At 42.6% G+C, this 15,878-nt stretch overlaps 1 long non-coding RNA gene across 1 annotated transcript; it reads right to left on the reverse strand.

Annotated features, from left to right (window-relative positions):
• Window positions 1-13,119: 13,119 nt before the first annotated feature.
• On the reverse strand, window positions 13,120-14,171 carry LOC129163439 (uncharacterized). The gene is made up of 3 exons (XR_008563358.2): window positions 14,064-14,171; window positions 13,691-13,756; window positions 13,120-13,408 (listed from the first exon to the last, which is right to left on the reverse strand). It is a non-coding gene; the product is annotated as an uncharacterized lncRNA (long non-coding RNA).
• Between the last annotated feature and the right edge of the window lie 1,707 nt (window positions 14,172-15,878).

Below are 15,878 nucleotides of genomic sequence, written 5' to 3' on the forward strand. Positions count from 1 at the left end.
CTCCCTCACATCATCACACAAACATACACATAGGACCTTGGGGGGTAGGCAAGTCAGGGAGTGCGGGTATGGACCCCATTTCCGCATTCCTGTGGAAACCTGCCCCCCAATTTTATTTGCACCTTATACACTTCCACTGACGACATTCCACACAAACACACACTTAGTGCCTTGGGAGTGAGCACATTCAACGGCATTTGGCAGGGGGATATTTCAGCCTCCTCCCGAGTGCCGGTGCCCACTTCCAATTTTAAACCGCACTTAGACACTGATGGCTGAGGGTGTAAGTGGGGTGGTGCAGTGGCATCAGCTGGCATATTCTGGATGATGCCCGCACTGCCCACTCACCACAGCCATGGAATACACCTCATGATCACACAAAACTATATTGGAGCAGGCGGAGGGAGACTAGGGGTCTTAGCCACCTCTGTTGTTGCTAGGCTTCCTGGGGCTGGAGGCTAGGAGGGAGATCTGGCCGTCTGGTTGGGGTCTGGGGTGGTGGGTTGCTGTGCTCAGCGTTGGGCGGGGGAGCCTGCTCATCAGCACCCCAGCAGAAAGGGTCAAACTCTGGTTACCGGTGATGGTTGTACCCAATGTGCAGCAGTACCGGGACCAGATTGAATAGGGTGTGTATGGGGAGCATGAGTGGGTGTCCGGCGTGCATTTTTGTAAGTCTTGGGTTGTATGTGCATGTGTGAGAATGAGGGAGGGAGCGTGTGACTGTGTTTGTGTATGACTGTATATGTCAGGTGGGGCCTTTGGGTCCTCCCCTCTCCTGGAACTTCTCTTGATGATATAGATCTCTGTCCCCCCTCCCCCTGCCACACCTGGTGTGGGGGCTTGTGCCTTGGTCTGCCTGAGTGTTCGTGGCAACCGGGTCTGGGGGTTGTCACCAGCATTCAGACATCAATTCTGCTTGCTTCACAGCCAGACAGGACACGTTAAAAAAAAAAAAGTGTTAGATGAGTTCGTTATAGTGGATGTTAAACATGTTTTTTTTTTTGCCGCCTCAGTTTACGGTGTTCTACTTCTGATTGACTAGATGCAATCGTGAATCTCCTCCGTGTTGTGAATCACGCGCTTGCCAAATTTAGCACGTCTGTTTATAAGAATGATCTCGTTAAGAGAAAAACGGCACAAACCCATAACTATGTTCCTCATTCAAAAAAGGACAACTCCGCAGAGAAAAATATACAGACGAGCTGTGTCCAGGTGAATGTAACGCGGCATAGTTGTACGCTTTCAATTTTTAAATACAGGAGAAAGTCAGAAAGTCCTTTTTTTAACTATTAAAAGGCTGTTTTACTATCTAACGCTGTAAAACGCCTCACAACACATTTTTGTCAAAAATAAATGATCACTGTATATTGTTAACTAATTCAAATAATGTAATATTGATTTAGTGTTGTAGTGTGTGTGCTGCTGTATTTTATATGTGTACTTAATTCAGTTTATTTGTGTTTCTTATGCAGAAAAAAACAAGCAACGATGGACAACTATGGGGAACAAGACACTCACCCCCAGCAATGCATACCACTTACAAACTCTATTCCAGATTCTACATTATTTTTTTATGGAATTTACCTCTTATATTTTGATGCCAAAAAATTATTCTGGACTGATATTTTGCACTGTTTAGCTCATTTTACACCGCTGACTGTGTTCATGTGCAATAAAATAGATTGCAGTCAACTGCACAATTCTCTTATGTTTTTCTTTTTCTTAACTGAAATGTATTCATCACTTGTATAGGTTAAATAGCTAAACAATAACAAACCGATTAATCGATTAATCGAAAAAAATAATCGACAGATTAATCGATTATGAAAATAATCGTTAGTTGCAGCCCTACAACCTACCCTCCCTCATTCCTATGCTCCCCTACTCCCAGTAAGTCTATTCTCTGCACCCACCAAGTTTAGACTTACCTTCCTGGACTCACCTGTATCTGCTCTCCCCTCCTCAGATGCTGCGCTCCCATTCTCAATCTCCACTGGGCTTTTCCAGTGCACCTTCAGTTCCCGTTTTAAAATAAAGATTCTTTTTTTTTACCATAAGATCTGTGAGTGTTTGATTCTGCATGTCTTGGGTTAAACACATTTCGCAAACCATGTCAGTTTGTGTTAAAGCATAAATGAAAATTGTAAAGAGCTTTTGTTGGAGGTGGATGAGGATGAAAGGTGCAATGTACGTGTGGCACATTTATCCTCGTTTAAATTTGCTGGATGTGTTCGGTGTTGGGAGTCATTGCAGCACGTCTCGCCAGACAAAAGAACTGACATGCAGAGGAGAAAATTGCAAATTTTCTATTTCCTTCTTTCAGTATACCTCATAGATTAAAGTCCATCAGTGGAAAAATAAACTCCAGTCCCCAAAGTGTGCAGCCTGATTTTCCACAAGCCTCAAAAAATGGATTGAATCCTGGAGAAGGTACATAGTGTGCATTTGTCAAAGTCAAAGTCATTTTATTGTAATTTCTACCACATGTGCAAGACATACAGAGAAACGAAATTGAGTTTCAGTACACACAATTCAGAGATCAGACATACATGGGCAAGACACATGACAAGAATTGGTGACTGCGGTCATTCGCAACATGAGTCGCGCTACCTTAATAGATGAGAAGGAATTACATGAGAATAGGTTGGTGGAGGGAAAAAAGCAGGCATATCATAGTTACACCCAACAGGGCGTAGCTGTACTATGCAAAAAAAACACCTCAGACGTACAAGCAAGAACTTCAACATTAACAACATGAGACACCATTAGGGGGGGGGGGGGGCTGGGATCCTGTTTTTTTTTCAGGGCCAGCAGCCACTCCTCGCTCAGCCAGTTGTGTCTACAGGAGGGAGAGAGATCTCGGGAGGGGCGCAGAGCACATTCCTGCAGGTTGATGACCTCGCTGTGAAGTCCACAATCTGAAGGCGGGGGGGGGGGGGGGGGGATGGGTTCCACAGCATCAGTCTGTATTCCTTCCTTCGTGGGGGATGATTTATTTGCAGCTTCAAGGCTGCCTGGCGTCAGATAAGGACAACAAGACTGTGTTTGGGTCAGGCAGAGATAATTTTCCCTCTGCCTTCAGTCTGTAACTGGTCATTCCAGTCCTTCAGTGAAGCCAATTCGGGTGATTAAACATCTCCACACCGTCCGGTGACCCTCTCCGAGATGACATCCATTTTGCACACTAACACCGGTAATGCAGCTAAGACATTGTCCAGCTTGCGATTCACCTCGAGTAACGTCCCAGTCTGTGAGGTCTCCGTCTGGACGGTGCCGTCCATGGGTGCGGGTCGCCCTCCAATCGCTCATCCCAATTTTTCGGAAAACCAGATATCCTCCCACTCCAATCAGAAGAAATCCAGTGATCATCAGGCCAAATATCCACATATCTTCGACGTCCTCAATGGACAGCTGAGAGAGACAGATGACATTCCACTTCTTCCAGGAATCAAGCATATATCCCGCTGCGTGTGTCCCGTGAGGGCATGAGCGAGCCCCCTCCTCCGTTCTCATCGTAGAAAAAATCTTATCAATCGCGTTGAATGACCAATTAATTAAATCCATTTCTGAAAAATAGTGATTTCCAGAGGAAATGCAGAGAAGCGCTCTGTAGACAGACAGGACAAAAGAGCCTTGGGAAAAAGGATAAGGGAGCAAATCAGAAGCGACTGTACTCTGTGAGTGCAAGGAGATTACTACACGTTTCTCCTATTTATGTTTCAGAAATTGTTTTGAAGCTGTGTTTCTCTGCACTAATGCTTGGTGTTCCTTCAGGTTATGTAAATACTTTCAGTTGCACATCAGAAATTCCTTACAGTGATTACTTTTGTCTGAGTTGATATATTAAAATGAAAACAGGGTTGTACGTTAACATTTTTAGCTTATAGCACCGGTGCTAAAACGTTTGTAGGTCTTATAGTACAGAAATAAATGTTTACAACCTAAAATAACTTTTCCCCAAGCGCGTTCTTGGCATCAAAATGCATCTTTAAAATTCACAGACATCATATGTGAAATTCATGGCACATAACAAACGGGATTAGAAAATAGTGTTTTTAGCCCCCATTGACTTGCATTCATTTTATCGTACTTCCACGGACCCATGGTCCGGAAGTAGATGGGCGTGACTTAGGCTTCCTTTACAAGTGAACCCGCGAGAACGCGCTAACATTGTGAGAATTGTAGTAGCATATATAACCATAACTATATTGATCAGGTAACACTTCACAACAGACTACAACCACTATTTGGCACAGTGGTGTGCCATGGCTTTGCTTGTTGCATCTTCCTTACACAAAAACCAAGTATCTTACATTTGTTCAATAAAGCTCTGGGGGTAAAAAGTAACTTGAAAAGATGTCGCACTAAAAATGGTTTTTCTTTGCAAGTGCAGCCCTGGAAAATGTCCTAATGAGCCTACAATACATGTTTCTTATTATCTTAACCACAAAAGGATCAAAAGTACATTTCACATGCAATCCCTTTTATTTCCTGTACAACAATTCTGCACCTGGACTGAACAAAGCAATAAGCACTTGTTTCACATCAAAGTGTTCCAGTCTCATAAGAGCAAGAAGAATTCCATCAGGAGAGTGTAAGGGCAAAGTGAATACAATCAGGCAGGTAATTCTTGCTCCGTAACGGCAGTGACAGAGCGTGGCATCGGTAATGACAGATTGCTTCTTTCAGGAAAAGACAAAAGGTGTTATTTAATAGGAATCAGTCCATAATGTTCCCTTTTTTATTTGTTTGGTGAAATGAAGGTGTAATGTTAATAAATAGTATGTTGGTTATGTTGGGGTTATTAGGAGCAAACAATTAGTAAGTGTTAACTTACTTTTGGATTCTTCAATAAATTCTGTAAATATGGGAATATTTACTGATTTATTAATTAATTAAGATATTCTTAGATATCTCCGGGGCACCACCCTTTAATTAGAAAGGGAAATGAATCCAAAACCTTATCAGTCTTTCTTGAAGTTCGTAGAATCCTTGGAGCAGAGACTTCTCTTCGACACAACAAAGCTACTGGAGACGAAAATCTGAATTTTATAACATTTAATTGAACAATTTGTCAAATGAATAAACAGTGGCATAAATGAATAATAACCATGTGATATAATAAAAGGATGTATATTCAAAATAATGTTCAAGGTGTTTTATGTGTATGTATGTGTGTGTGTGTTTCTAAAATGGAGTCTGTATACAAGATGGCTGACCCCTTTGTCTGGCTAAAGTGGGGGTGGCAACTTGCACTTTAACTTCCAAAGCACTTAGAATCAGTAGTAACTTAACCTTAAATCACTCAAAACATTTCAAAGGATCATGAAACAACACAAAAGATTAATCACAAGTTAATATCTTTTAGTTTCACCACTTGGCCATAGTAGGAAACATTTAAAGATATTCAAGCAATGATAAATAAGCAGTTTATTCTTTCAAAATGACCCGACGGACGTATTGGGAGCGAAAGAGGAAAACACGAAGCTACTTTTGAGCAATAGCGCGGTTTTATTGCTTATTCTGGACTATAGAGGAAACGGGAGAAGAAGGAGATGAGTTTCTGATCACCAGAACAGTGAAGCATCCCTCACTTATTGATTTGACGGTTCTCCGTGTTTCTCCGCAGCTTTCGGCGGCGTCCGTCGGTTTGATGCTTTCTCCGTTGTTTGGCGTTCTCCGTGAGTGTTTCTCCATGGGCTGGACACAAAGAGAACGAAGTTTCTTTTGTGCTGAGTTTGACAACTTACAGCGTCTCTGAGAGCTGGATGGAGCTCCGCTCGTTCCCAGTCAGGTCCCGATGGAGTTGGAGTGGCTTTCCAGCGGTTGCGTGGCTCAACTTGGGCACTTAGAGCTTCCGCATGCTCAAGTTGTCGGAGCGTTCGACAAGCGTGTCCTTACCGCCAGGTATCCTGGGCAAAAGAACGGAGTTTTCTTTGTTCCGTTAATGATTTATAGTCTTTGAAGTCGCGGGAAACCGTCCATGAGCTCCCGCCTCCCGCACATGCGCAGAACGTGTTTCTGGTATTAGGCGGTGACATCATCACAATGCTTCCGTGTGCAAAGCATCATGGGAAATGAAGTTTCTTTGCACTGATGTGATTATTTGCTTTTCAGAGCAATTTAAGCACAATCATTTTGGAGAAAATCACTGCATAGTAATTTCCTCATGAGGTCAGACCCTCAACAGTTACGTAAATAGCTTTAAGAGCTATTTATATTATTAACACCATGTCATGATGTGTGGCTGGAGATGGTGGACCATGTGTGGTGGTGGGTTCCGCAGGCAGAAGAGCAGGCACGGATAACGTAAAAACGAATTTAATTACAGAACGGGAACGGCAGGAACAAACACAACGGTGACAACAAACAACAATGATCTGACAAAGGACAGGAGCAAAACAGGTGGTATAAATACACAAGGCTGATTGGGAAAACATGGGCAGGTTAACGAGGGACAGGTGAAAACAATATGGACTAATCGGGGCAGGAGAAAGACACAGTCAGGAGGGAAGGGGCAGATCGTGACAGTATACCCCCCCCCCCCCCCCCCCCTCAAGGGGCGGATACCAGACGCCCACAAGGCCACACAACACTCGGGACTCGAAGACTCGACTGGGAACTCGAAGACTTGACGGGGGACTCGACGACTTGACTGGGGACTCGAAGACTTGACTGGGGACTCGAAGACTTGACTGGGGACTCGAAGACTTGACTGGGAACTCGACTGGAAACACTTGACTCAGTAGACTTGGATACACTCGGACTCGGGGAACTGGGACACTTGGACTCGGAGGACTCGGGGAACTGGGACACTTGGACTCGGAGGACTCGGGGAACTGGGACACTTGGACTCGGAGGACTCGGGGAACTAGGACACTTGGACTCGGGACACAGGAACACTTGACTTGGGACTGACTGGAACACGGGGCACAGGAAGAACTTGACTCAGGGCTGACTGGAACACGGGGCACAGGAACACTTGACTCGGGACACGTAGACTCAGGAACTCAGACACTCGGACACTGGAAACTCGAACACTGGGTCGGCAGAGCAAGGGCCTCTGATATAGGCGGCACAACTCTGGCTTCTGAGGGCTCTTTGAGTTCAGTCCTGGATGGCAGAGCAGGGGCCTCTGAATTAGGCGGCACAACTCTGGTCCTTGTGAGTTTCATGAGCTCTGGTTTGGGCTGCAGTAGCAGGATGCTGAAAAGGCTGCAGCCAGAAGGACCTGCAGGCGTAGGCCCCGCAGGCGTGGACCAGGAAGTGGGTGGGACTGCAGGAGCGACGCGAGGAAGCCCAGCTCGGCGGCAGGTACTCGACATCTGGTCAGAGCAGGTGCACTTCCCGATTTGCTGGGTCCATCAGCGGAGGCTCGGGTGAAGGGAAGCAGGAAAGGAGCAGGAAGACCAGCCCTACCACTCTGAAGAACGCTGGCGTGCGCAGGGGTGTTTATCTCACCAAAACTCCAGGATCCGCAGCTTCTGTGGGAAAAAACAGGACGGGGCGAAACAGCAGGAGAGGAGAAATGATTCTGACCACCCCGAGAACAGGTAGGATGCGCCAAAATCTCCCAAACGGGCTCGACCACCCCGAAAACCTGTAGCATGCGCCGAAGCCCCTCAGGCCGGAATCTCCCTCCACTGAAAAAAGAGAAAAAAGAAAAAAGAATCCTCCAAAAAACAGATGGTAGCTCACCACAGGTCCAGGTTGGTCAGATCATTCTGTCATGATGTGTGGCTGGAGATGGTGGACCATGTGTGGTGGTGGGTTCCGGAGGCAGAAGAGCAGGCACGGATAACGTAAAAACGAATTTAATTACAGAACGGGAACGGCAGGAACAAACACAACGGTGACAACAAACAACAATGATCTGACAAAGGACAGGAGCAAAACAGGTGGTATAAATACACAAGGCTGATTGGGAAAACATGGGCAGGTTAACGAGGGACAGGTGAAAACAATATGGACTAATCGGGGCAGGAGAAAGACACAGTCAGGAGGGAAGGGGCAGATCGTGACACACCACTTGTGACCACTAAGCTGTGATACTCTATTTAAATATAGGATCTCACTGTGCTTGGTCTTAGGATGATTAGTCAGAAGATTCTAGGATTCTTTTATTCATTAAGGGATTGTACACACTTTGTTTTGATTCAAGAAACAGTCAGGTTTATAAAAGTAAGAATTTATTTTACAAACAATTAACTTGACAGATTAACTAAGCATTTACAGTGATGGATGGAACTAAAGGTTGGTTAACTTATGTGTGAATATAATGTGTTCAGAATCTCCGTATCTCATAAATCTGAGTTCTGGATGGAAAGAATTTGGTTTGCAAATAAGCTATAAAGTTGTTATTATCAAAACCACATACAGACTCAATTTCACTGTGTTCTACGTACCCAAGTGGAGACGCCTTTCGGATACGAGATGTCAGGAGGGAGGTCGGAGACCCCCGGTACCGGAGTCCATAGATTAACCCCTAAGCACGGCCAGGTTGGTCCAGGGTCATCTCCAGGTAACAACAGCTGGATGAAACCGAGCGTCTTAAAAATAACTCTGAAGGAGTTTGCGTTAGCTTTGTTCTGCAGGTACTATCTTGTTGTTTCAGCTTCGCAGGTGCGAAAAAGGTTAAAGGTTTTGACAACGTGTCAAAATCTTTGCTGGTTAAAGAGGCTTTGCTCAGATGGCCGGTCTGAAGCTTTTCTCTTGAACCCTCGAACTGTTGAGCTGTTCTAACCGAGGTAAAAACCAGAATGACTAGTTTTAATGGATTGATGTTATGAATTGGTTAGCCAACCAAAAGTTGACAAGTTTGAGGATATTACCAAGCATCTCAGAGACACACCTTCTTTGATCTGGAGACTATGAATCTGGGCAGAAGGTTAACTATGTGTCATGCGTTAACTTAACTTTACTGTCTTTGTGTGAGTGGAAGTGGTGATGACCTCATCCAGTAAACATGCCAACCATATATCATTAAGCACAGAACGAACATTTCATTGTTTCACAATGATTCTTCTTTCTTCTGTGAATAAAGGAGTTCATTTAAAAGAGTTTCTCTGTGATGGACCTTGGAGGAGAGAATCCTATTGTTTATCTTTTATTATCTCTGTCAGGCTCTGATTCCAGCTGGTGTGAGGAGCAGGCTCTGATTTAAAGGGACTACGTGCAGACTTCCAGTCTCCTGTGAGGAGAAAATATTGTCGGTTGTGTCATAGCCAGGTTACGTTGACCTGGCTGTAGATCTTGACCTGTGGGTCTCATTGCAGGCCATCTTGTGACGTTACAAAGGCAAGGCCATTTGCCTATTGATCATATAAACGTGGTGAGGTGCTGTCAAAAGATATTGTGTTTTTGAAGTGATCACAAGCTTCGGGATCAAAAGAAAAAGTGAATTATTGACTGAGAGAGCATCATATTGGGATTTTATGTTTGATTCAAAGCCCTTGCAAAAGCTTGTTAAGAGCAAGAAAAGGCAATGTAATTTTTTTCTAAACAGGACTGCGATTGAATCAGTTGGCAACATTACTGTCACTGTTTTGTACTGGCTGGCTGCACCAGTTGGGGGGAAAAAGGGAGCGAGTCAGAGATGTAATCGAGGTATAATGGAGTTCTTCACAGGTCAGCGTGAAACTATTGACCTCTCTGTGGGTTTCTCTGTCTTCTCCTCATCTGCCACAACATCCACCACTCATCAGCAGTCCATCAGATCTGGGTTTCCAGAACGAGCTGAGAAACACGAACCCTGCCTTTCATCCAGCTGTTTCCCCCGTTCCAACAGTTCAGATCTCATTCTCTTTCAGCATTCAGTGCAAACCCTTCCTGGATGCGCTCTCATGCATCAATCACAATAGCAAAAGGCTGTCTAATGAGATGAGATGGTAGCGTATAAAATAACTGGGCAGCTTTCGAACACATTAGTCTCTGTAACAGTTTTCTCTTTATCAGCAATTTCCCTCGCTTATCATGCTCCATTTATTATTCTCCTTTTTTTCCATCAGCATTTTACACTTTGGATACTGGAGGAAGCACTAAATTACAGGATTTTCTGAACAGCCCACGCTAATTGGATTGTTCAGTTTTGTTTTTACCTTCTGCAATTTTTTCTAAGCAGCAGCTGAGTGTCTACTGGAGAGAGGTACTGTTTTAAACAACCTCCAGCACACATGATTCCAGATGATCTGGAATGTTTGTCTCAGATGCTGTTAGATTGCTCTTGATGCTTGAGTGTTACAATCAAAGTAGAAATGCAGACTCTGAAAGCATATGCAAGTGTAATTCAAGAAAAGGAATCAAATTTAGCATGCAGAGGGAGGAATATAAACAAATGTGTGATTACATTCCCAATTTTAAATAGTTAAGAAGATAGTAGGGCTGCAACAAACGATTATTTGGATAATCGATGAATCGGATGGGGTCTCGACACGATTAATCGATTAATCGGATTACATAGGGACATTTTTAAAAACTGCTAGGGAAACGTTATTTCTCTCCTTCCTTCATTATTAGAAAACAGTTCAATAGCAGAAAAGCAACATGCCATCACCTAAATTGTCTTATAAGGTGTATAGACAGAGACCCTAAGCTACACCTATCTGTGACCTAAAATGATTGGTCCAAGTTAAACAGCTTAAAGAGCAAGTCAACCCCTACCAGAGTCTAACTCCACTCCCACTTCATGTTTGAAAAATGCAACACATGCTGTTGCCTAAATACACATCATAGCATACTTCTTAGCCAATAGCGGTGGCAGATTTAAATTAAAATACAGTGCAGAGTTTTTACCTGACAACGGCACAACACTGCCAGTTTTAGGCAGAATATTTAAATTTAAACTAAGATGCACTGAAGTGCCAAATTATTGACTACACGTGTCTGCAGCACGATTAGACACTCGTTTATTTAGTTTATCAGCAAAAAAAAGTTTATTTGGGGGTGACTTGCTCTTTAAGGGCAATTCTCATCTGTTTTGTTTGATCTCATCTGTAGACATTTATTATAATTGGGGATGTCAAACAACTAATTTTTAAATGTAATTAAACATAGGCTGTGAATTAATCAAAATTAATCACTATTTCCAAAAATGACTGAAAAAATACCAAATCAAACAAAAGTAAATGAATGCCATCCTCCTTGTGATGATGCCCTGGGCAACTGCCATAAAGTCACATCAAGAAATGCTGCTGATCATTCCAATGATCCCAAATAGACTCACATTAGGCCACATGAAAGCAACTGAACTCAAAAATTATTAACCAGTATATAACTGCACCCTCACACAACACGCCTGCAGCAACAGTTAGGACTCCTTCCTCCCTTTTAAATGCATTTTCGCTTCTGAGGACATTGTGGTTGTAAAGCCACATGTTATTAGTCTGGCCCCGGTGTGATCAACCAGTTTCTGCGGGAATGTGACGGCGGAACCGGTTCGCAGCGGCGCGAGCCCCCCCCCCCCCCCCCCCCCCCCCCCCCCCCGCCTATCTAATAGTGTCACGTCGCGCTTACGATTTTATAGACTTTTTTTAGAGCTTTGGGCATGTCTAGCCTGTGTAATAATCCGGGGCTTGGGTGAATCACTTTTGAAAAGTTTTTAACTTACCCGGACACAGAGCTCTCTCCTTCCTCGCTGATGATTCTGACATGCTTGCGTTTAAGACGCTGCATCATCACTGCAGCACTCCCGTGCCATGCTAAGTCTGACCTACAAACGTTGCAGGTAACAAATGTCTTCGCCTGATTTAACTGAAAATGCTCCCAAACTTTAGAAGTTTTTACTTTTTTGGGGTCTGGCTGCTTCTGCCATGTTCCTCTTCCAAACACCTGCCGGCTCTGCGGTCTGCGCGCAACGGCGGGCGGGAGGGGAGGGGGCTTTTGGAAGAGTTGTGCAACACAACGAATCGATGACGCAATTCGTTGCCAACGCTTTTAGTAATCGATTTTCATCGAATTTATCGATTCGTTGTTGCAGCCCTAGAAGATAGGATTAAGGATAAAGTGTTACGTGTGCTACTATCACATCTGCATACGTTGGTATTTGCATTGCACCTGGTGTTTGTTCTATTCCACTGGAGAAATTGATCCCAAACACTGTTCAGTCCAAAGTAAATAGTTTAACTGGCTGAAAGCTCTTCTCAGGCGAGTACCTATTATCACAAGAGCTAAAGTTGTGGTCTAATGAGTTGGCCAATTACACAGGCGGAATGTAAACATGTGACTGAATTAAGATGATCTATACTCTATGTTTAGCGTGAATTAGACTCAGGTTTACAGAGAGATTGTTTTGCTGGGCAAAACTCAGCACAACAGATTCACACATTTTCATGGATTTCCTCATATGATGGCCACTGGGAACATCACACATTATCGTTTTTTTTAGTCATTTAAAATATATCCCTCCAACTTTAGCACCAAGAAAAATGTACTTCTAGTGTTTCTTTCTTTTTTTAATTTTATTTATTTATTTATTTATTTTTGCATTTTGTAAATGTCTTTAAGTCAATTAGGATTAATGTTTAATGTAACTAATAATAATTATTATTATTGTATTGATAATGTAATGTATTTTTTTTTCAAACACCCCTTTACTTTTTTAATTAAAGGGGACATATGCAAAACTCCCCTTTCGCATCCTTTTGGGCTGCCATGTGGGTCACCACTGCCTCTATAATGCTCCAAACGTGAAAAATCCCACCAATCAGTTTTCTGTCAATGCTCGGTTTAATAAATTATGTGTGTGAATTTCAAAAGGTCCCTGATTGTGACATCATAAATGGGGAAATCTGTAGGGAACCATCTCTCATGTGGTCTGAGTACCTTCTTAGCTTATTGACCCTGTGCACATGACGTCACGCCGCTCATGGGACCACTCCCTTTGATGGAGACCAAAAACGGGGGATGAACCTCAGCTGTCAAAAAGACTAGCAGCCCTCAAAGTATTTTTGGAAATGCTGCAAAAAAGTTTTACCTATCAAAATCGTAAAGCCAGTAATTTTAGGAGGTTGGTTCTGCAAAGATAAGCAATGTTTTGTGTTTTGTATTTGAAAGAAAACTTCACACATTGAGTTGAATGCATAAATATATTATTTAAACAATGTTTTGAGCCCATTGGTGACATCAAGGTTACAATGAACACAGAACTCTTTGTGCTGGTCACACACGTTAATGCTGCTCCCTAGTGTGGATCCACAGGTGATCTTTCAGATTCCCTAACTGACTAAAACATTTCCCACACTGGTCACCGGGAAAAGGCTTTTCTCCCGTGTGGATCCACTGGTGATATCTCAACATTGATCTTGTCACACTGGTCAGAGAAGTGCTGCTTCTTTGCCTTCTTGGTAGGTCGATCCACAGGCCTGACACTCAATTCATTCTCAGCCTTCTCCTCATTTTTGCAGGTCTGGGTCTTTGAAAAAAACAACAACATAATTTTATTACTTTCAGAAATGCTCACTCACAAAAATATTCATTTACATACATTGCATTACATTTACATGATAGTTTTGTACCAGACACCACATTTATAAATAGAAAATTATACAACAAATTTTGTTTAAAATTGTTCTAATGCTTCAGAGGTTTCGTAGCAACCAAATCTAATGTTTATGTTTATGCATCTGACAGATGTGTTTATCCAAAGCAAAACTTTGGGCCAAATTCTCAGCTCTAAGAATGAAAATCAACCAACCTCTTCCAGTGACGACATTTTGCTGTTGGTCACACTCTGATCTGCTTCTCTATCCAGGAATCACCTCTGGAATTAAAAAATAAAAATAAAAAACACAATAGCAATTACCTATGTAGCCATGATGGGCAGCTATGCACACAGTACTTTTATAATTTTAGGGTTAAAATTATTTTGGGGTTAATTTTATTTCAATCTATAAATTCCATTTAAAAATCTTACTGGCAGTCCAAATCACCCATATTATTTCCAAAGATTTGGATGACATAACCTCTAAAATCCAACGTTTCTGAAAGTCAATTTTTAAAAATCCACTCCATAGCGGCAGAAGACAATACAATCTTACAGAAATTGTAAAAAACATTATTTTTCTCACTGTTTCTTTGTAGATGATGAACTTTCCTCTGCAGATTGAAAATGTCGTCTCACAAGCCACCGAACCAGAATGGTTTTAAACAGTGCAGCATCATCTGCCTGGAAACCAGCTATGCTTTCAGATGAAAAATTCCAGAATCAATTTTAAAATGAAACCAATACAAAAAGATTTCAGAACTTTTCAATTTTGGCTTTGTTCCATGTAAATAAACAAACAAAGATGTGGTGGAATCTGTTGTGTTTTTGTACATCTTCATATAGATTTGAAAAAACAACAAATGATTTGTAGTCCAATGTTAAACCATGCACAATGTTTGGAGGAAAGAGGTTTTGTAACAAATTATTGCTCAGAGTACAAATTGGAAATTACTCCCAACCACTATGAGTCTTTATTAATAGTTTAAGCCATTTTTGTTTTTAAGGCAATTAAGAGAGAAATTGTAGAAGAAAGTAGTAGAGTGTGGAAGATGGTCAGTATGTCCTCCAGCAGTCTAAAGCCTGGGGCACACCAGAGGTGGACGCGCCATGCCGTCATTTTACCTAGAAGCCATTATAGTTAATGAGAGAGGGCACACGGGGAGTGCCGCGATCCAAAAACACCACGCCGAGGCACTAAAGATAGGCACCAGTGCTATCCCAAGTGCCGCGGCACGCCAGCATACTTTTCAAAAGACATTACGATGCGGAACGGCTTTACGGCATAAACTTAAATGCCGGTACAAACCCAGCCGCAGTTTTGATAACATGAAAGTACTATGGATCTTAAAATATTCAAATAAATTGTGTACTTACCCATTTTAATGAACTCAAGTCTCACAAAACACGATGACGAGTCTGATCATGTGTAAACAATAGTCACTTCCTGCTTTCAGTTCTCAAGTTCTCAGTTCTTTTTGTTTTCATTGACTTTTGATGTGCTAATACTAGTTTATCCGTTTAATTATAGATCCACTAGGATAAATACAATAAAGTTTATCTTTCACCGAATGCAATATTTACTAAGACATCACAATATAACTATAGACACATTACTTGTGTGTGTGTGTGTGTGTGTGTGTGTGTGCCTGCTCTGTCTTCTCGATCCCCAGTGAGTCGTGGAGGATGGCTGCTTATACTGAGCCAGGATTCTCTGGAGGTTTCTTCCTGTTAAAAGGGAGTTTTCCTCTCCACTGTCGCTGCATGCTTGCTTAGTATGAGGATTGCTGTATGCAATTTGCTGGGTTCCTTATATAGGAAACATTATTTCTGATTGGCTTAATGAACTGTGAATTGGAATGTTTATTATGTGAAGTGCCTTGAGACGACTCTTGACGTGATTTGGCGCTATATAAATAAACTTGAATTGAATTGAATTGAATTGAAAAAACCCGCGTGATGTTGTGACAATCGCACAACTTTCCAAGAAGCGCTCAGCGACGCCCTGTGTGACCACTTGACTTCTCAAAATCTCTGGCATGGTGCGCCTGACTCCGTTGTGCCCCAGGCTTAAGCCTATAACAGCATATCTACATAGATAACTCTAGATAACCTAGCCTTTTAGATGGAAGCATGTTGGAGGCAGAGCAAGGGAAAGCCGTCTTTACCGACTGTATTCTCCACTGTACACTGCACCCTCCTCTACTCCCCCACTTGTCCAAATCTGGGCTAACATCAGAATTTAACCATAGGCCCTATCAAACAAAAATGTTTTAAGCCTAGTCTTAAAAGTAGACAAGGTGTCTGCCCCACGGACTAAAGCTGGGAGCTGGTTCCCTAAGAGAGGAGCCTGATAGCTATAAGATCTGCCTCACATCCCATTTTTAGATATTCTGGGAAC

Source organism: Nothobranchius furzeri, chromosome 11 (genome assembly GCF_043380555.1).
Source record: "Nothobranchius furzeri strain GRZ-AD chromosome 11, NfurGRZ-RIMD1, whole genome shotgun sequence".
In the NCBI taxonomy this organism is placed as follows: Eukaryota; Metazoa; Chordata; class Actinopteri; order Cyprinodontiformes; family Nothobranchiidae; genus Nothobranchius; species Nothobranchius furzeri.